General features: G+C 33.0%; 1 non-coding gene across 1 annotated transcript; it reads right to left on the bottom strand.

Annotated features, from left to right (window-relative positions):
* Window positions 1-5,473: 5,473 nt before the first annotated feature.
* On the bottom strand, window positions 5,474-5,555 carry Trnal-aag. Its single transcript has one exon. It is a non-coding gene; the product is annotated as a tRNA-Leu (tRNA).
* Window positions 5,556-6,022: the final 467 nt, after the last annotated feature.

The raw sequence follows: 6,022 nt of genomic DNA, 5'->3' as shown, positions 1-6,022 counted from the left end.
AAAAATGTTTAATGACATTCAACTGGGCTGGACAATGTATCTAATAAATTGTCTGTCGAAAGCTGCAAGCGTTCGCTTTGCGGTAATTGTAGTTTATTGAATCAACCGGAAATGCATACATATTTTTTAAAATAAAACAACTCGTAATAGCCAGATTTGAATCGGGAAATTGTCGCTTTATTTTCAACTAAAAAAATCGCACCTCCCGTTGGTAAATTTACAGATGAAAGTATAAGACTGTCGATGTAAATTGAAGTGCAATTAAAAATTAAAAACATAAAATGGTGGAAGCGCCGCTCGAGTGCACTGTGATATAAAATCACAAATATTTTTTAAACTGTTATTTTTACCGAGTTGAACCAAGAGGGTATTATCGTTGGCAAATTCTTCTGATTGCGATCGTCATCTATGCAAAAATTCTGGGTTGTTAACCATTTTACGTAGTCCGTCCCTGGCGTTCTGGGCATAATGAAGTTTCACTTACTACATCAAAAACAAGGTGTACGTATGTATTATGGATCACCAAATTTGCATCATGCTGAAGTTAATAGTTTAGAGACTGTAAATAAAAATAAGATTTTAATTTTCAAATTTGAGGGCCCGTAACTTGTTAACGAAGGCCCATACGGAAAAAATTTATATGAAGAACTGATATTATTTTGACCTCATCTATTTGTACCTACTCGAATTTTTTGTGTTAAGTATGTGCGATTATGGGGTAAAAAATCTATTACCAAATACGGCCAAAATAAGCTGATTTAAAATATTTTCAAGTTTGAAACTTCAGCGCTAGGGGGCGCAACTCAGATATTTGGAATTAATAAAAAAAATGAAATATGTATTATCAAAAAATTTTCAAATTACTTTTTTAAAGACAAGCTTGATATAGTTTTACAATTAATTTTTGGCTGGTACTATGTCGATGTTATTTAGAGAACTAAAGAAAGGAGGATGTTTTAGCACAACTTCATTATTTTCGCAGTAACTTGAAAACGAAAAAATATATCCACCTCCGATTTGTGTACTTGTTTTCCTTAGCAAATGGTCTATCAAGCCATAAGAAAAACCTATAACGTTGAATTTATTTTTTTTTAGTAAACGGGAACAATAACATAACTTTTCTGATTAGCGTCGTCTACCGTTGCGCAGGAAAATAATATTTTTATTCCCATATCGTAAAAATGAATTTTATTAACAGTTCTTTAAAATGAGCCGTCGTTTATTGAAATCGATTAAGACATTTAGAAGTTATGACAATTTAAAAATTTGAAAATGACGTCCTTATACTGGCGTTGCTATGGTAATAACAAAAGAAATTTCAAACAAAACTTATGAAGGGTTTAAGAGTGTATCTAAAAAGTGTATTTTCAAGTTAAGTTATTTAAGCGAAATTTCCAAAAAACTACAAGTTGCGACCTCTAGCGGTGAAGTTACAAACTTGTTAATATATTTTTTACCCCATCTCGTCACATCTAGTTTCCTATATACAACCGCTCCGTACTGTTAATGGATCACCCTGTATAAATCAAAATTTAAAAACCAACAATCGTTAAAAAAACAAAAGTTGTTGCTTTTAATAGCCGCAAAATTTTAACAGATATTTTTGGGGCGCCCTGTATACAGAGTGGTCCGAATTTTATGCAGGAAACTTCGAGGGCAGATAGAGCTCTTTAAAATAATATGTGTTTGAAATATAAACATTGGCCTGGAACAGCCCCGTTTTAGAGATAAAGTTCTTAAAAAGAATTGATTTTTTGTTTATATCTCCTGAATCTGTTAACCAATCTCAATAAAATTTGGTACAGATAATGTATGATAGTAGGCCTTACATTCCCTGAAATATGAGTTTTAAAAGTTCAACCAGTGGTGTACAACTGGACAGTGGTCAACACTTTTTTTACAAAAAAACTACGCCACTGCATTTTTTACAAGTCATTGTAATTTATTTATATTCTAATACACAAAATACGTAAAAAAGGTAACCTGAATTTTTTCCCTAAGATTTGCCGTTCTCAATTTATTCGTACCAATACAATCGCATTGTGGCAGACCATAGTATTACAAGAATATTTATGTTTATGCTTAAAAGTAAGTGTAATTTGTAAGCACATCAACAAAATTATTTACACTCCTTTCTACACCACATGTGAGGTATTGTTCCTGGCATTTTTTAGTATTCCTTGGAGGCCTAATACTCCTTAAAATAATAATACAAATATAGTTACCAAGCAACAGCAACTAAACAAGAAACAAATCAACGTTACGTATTTACAACAATTGTTCAAAATGCGAACCACCCACATCGATACATTTCTGACATCTTCTATTAATGGAATTAATTGAAGCTAATATCATGTGGTGGTTTTCTTTTAATTCATTACACCCGTCTTCTATTCGTTGCAGTAGTTGTGGTCTTGTATCTGTTGGAGTAGAAAAATTTTACTTTTCAGATAACCCCAAACATAGAAGTCCAGGGAGTTTAGATATGGCAATCTGGCTGGCCAAGAGATTGCACCTTCTGCACCATTATAGTTGACATTGGAATTTGGTCTTCAATCTATCCATCGCCCATATAATTTTCATTAAGCCATTCTTATATTATTCTCCCAGAATGCACAGGAGCACCATCCATTGTATCTATCTATTTTGTCTAATAATCTAAATAGATATGATAATTCAAATAGATGGTTTTCTAGAAAGTTTAGAACTGAACTGGGAATTTAGACGGGGTGGCAAGAAGAAAGGTCCACAAACTTTATTGCGAATTATTCCGAGTCACACGTTCACAGAAAATTCATGTTGAAAAGATCTTGTCCGAATTTCATGAGGATTTTCTTGTGACCAAATATGCAGATTGTGAAAATTCACTACCCCTCGCCTATAAATGTACATTTATTATTATTTTGATTTAAGTTGTTCTTATTTGTAAAGACAGTGGGTTAGGCTTCCAGGGGAAACTAAAACTCGTAAGGAACTCTACTCACAGGTGATGTGGAAACGAGTGTACAGAATTTTGTTGAAGTGCTTACAAATTCCACTTACTTATAAGCGTAAATATAAATGTTCTTGTAATATTATGGTTAGAAGTGTCTGCACAAGGGGATTGAAAACGGCAAATATTAGAGAAAAAATTCAAGTTACCTTTTTGCGTATTTTGTGCATTAGAATATAAATCCGTTACAATAACTTGTAAAAAATGCAGTGGCGTAGGTTTTTTTAATAAAAAAGAAGATGACTCTGCTCAGTATCACTGGTTGAACCTTTAGAGCTCATATTTTAGGAAATGAAAAGCCTACTGTCATAGATTATCTGTACCAAATTTTATTGAGACCCATTAATAGATTCCGGAGACATAAACAAAAAATTAATATTTTTTAACAACTTCAACACCCTGTATCTCTAAAACGGGGCTGTTCCAGACCAATATTTATAAGGCAAACATATTATTTTAAAGAGATCTATCTGCCCTCGAAGTTTCCTGTATAAAATTCCGACCATCCTGTCTATCACAAATGTTAATCTAGTTGAAGTTAGGCTACAAAATCACACTGAATATCGTACGGGGCACCTACAGCGCGCATTATATCTCCATAATATATTTATAATGTTGGCTTGTTGACCTCAAATATCGTTATATTTTCGTAATGAAAAAGGCCAAAGTAATTAAATTGTAAACGGTTATTAATTAGCGTATTGAAAGTCGACCGATTTGAGAGATTCCTAGAATATCGCGTCGAGTTTTTGCGGACAATAATTTTAGTATGCGCATATTTGAGGCAGCATTGAAATTGGCGCTCTGAATAAATATTCTAAGAATTTATTAATGTAATATTGACTTACTGGAGTCGGTAATAACTTTCATATGATCGAACAACGGATTCTTTTAATTGTTTGGTTTCCCTTAAAGCCAACAAAAAGTTGGTATTGTACGATTCAAAATGGAACGAAATAATTTACAATCCCCGATTCATCAAAACAATAGCAGGCAACATGTTCGGTTCTCCCGATACATTACAAAGAACATTTTTCAAATACCACGTGTTACCGCCGGGGCATTATTATTTTGAAAGTATTTCCATGTCGAATACGTGACCCCAACATCCGATTCATTTACGAAATTAGCTGGTCGGTAGACGTGTTCGTGCGTTGCTATTGTGGGCCTCTGGTTTATCGGCATGTTCGGATGCCTTTCCGTATTAATTAACAATTTTTCAGGCAGGGCCCGCCGTTCGCCGAAAATTCAGGTCGTCTACACCGAGAAAACGTGGTTGTGTCGCGCGCTTTAAAATTGTTTCTGAATATACACTAGGAAAACGGAGAAAACTAACAAAGTAACTTCCCGAACACTCAATATTAACGGTGCTACATAACCTGAAACTTAATACTATTTTTAATTTAATATTTTCCCAATTAAACGAATTCTTTCGAATCTGGCATATTAATTATTTATTCGTAGTCAACTACATCAAGTTTCTAAGCCTCTAAAAAATTTATATGGCGGCCCTATTGATCGGAAAATTGGTCACAACTTCTGTGACCGCGGTTTTTCTACTAATTAAACAACTAAAGAACTTCATGCATGCTCAGGGGTACCCCAGGGATCAAATTTGGAACCACTGTTATTTATTACATTTATAAATGATGTCTGTGATCGTCTTAAATTATCACAGCCCTCGTGATTTGTGTTTTTGAGGGTGCTTCGAAACATTATATGGATTTTTTCTGGGAAACGATTAATATTATCGACTTGAAACAACAGATAGGATTTTAGAATCTATTTTTTTTTCTTGTTGAATCAGTTTATTACTAGCTATAATTGTGCTAAATTAAAAAAAATCACAACCCAGGAAAAGGTTAAGACGAAATATTAATTAAAAGAAAATTAACTATTATGTAAAAATGTCAGCATTATTTTTGTGAGCAGAATCACATCTTGAATTTTTTGCTCGTAGTTTCCGGACACCCTGTACGGCTTTGCCGCTACTCATCTTCATAATTTTGTCCTTTTAGTTCTTATCGGTTCGAAGTAATTTTAGACTTGCAATAAATAACCGCAAAATAATGCACTTAATTCCCTTTGCTCGAATTCGTTGAACTTTCTGTCTTGTAAAAAATAGTTGGAATCGAACTCCCATTCGTTACAGCTTATCGCGAGTTTCAACCTAGTTTCAACTGTTTTATCTTGCTTAGCTTTTACCGTCGTTCTTAGGTCGTCTTTTACTAATTAGGTCTCAAGTTCCTGGGAATGATAACAATTACCGTGCATTTTTCTAAGGCTGATTTTTCGTGACTTTTTTTCTATAATTTAATATTCATTTAAAAAAATAAAATATTAATATATAAACTACAAAGCTGAAAATTTCACAGTCAAAGGAAATATATAATAAAATTATTTTATTCTTCTATTTATTTTTTTCGTAACAATGCTCGTAGTGTAAGTTAAATCATTTTTTTTGATTACTAAAAAAAACATTGGCAGCGGTGGGATTCGAACCCACGCCTCCGAAGAGACTGGTGCCTTAAACCAGCGCCTTAGACCGCTCGGCCACGCTACCTTGTGCCTGTTAATTTCCTTTTAGTCGCTGAAAATGGAGATAAGCGCTAAATATATCACGGAGCTATGTTTAATACACGTTTATTTTAGTTACTACGTTGTGAATTGATCTGCATAGTGTGATTCAAAACTTGAAAAATATTCTGCAAACTTTATTATATAGGGTGAATACTGATTATTCCACTACTTGAAATAAAAAAAATTTAAAAATAAATAATCAATTATAAATACCCCCGGTGTTAAGTAATTAAATTTTATTTTATTAAAAATAAAGTTTTAAAGCACAAAATTTTGTGAAACAGGCAACAGCTGCGGTGAATTAGTTCAATTTTAAACAAATTCCTCAAATATGTGTGATATTTCTTAAAAAATGATGAATGATGATGAAATCGTATCACATTAAACTAAATGTGATAATATACAGGGCAAGTAAGGCCTGGCGACCTAACATTCGTGTCATTGATATGA

This window comes from Anoplophora glabripennis, unplaced genomic scaffold, assembly GCF_000390285.2.
Source record: "Anoplophora glabripennis isolate ALB-LARVAE unplaced genomic scaffold, Agla_2.0 scaffold136, whole genome shotgun sequence".
NCBI lineage: Eukaryota > Metazoa > Arthropoda > Insecta > Coleoptera > Cerambycidae > Anoplophora > Anoplophora glabripennis.
Note: the sequence above shows the minus strand (reverse complement) of the source record. Positions and strands in the feature narration are given on the sequence as shown.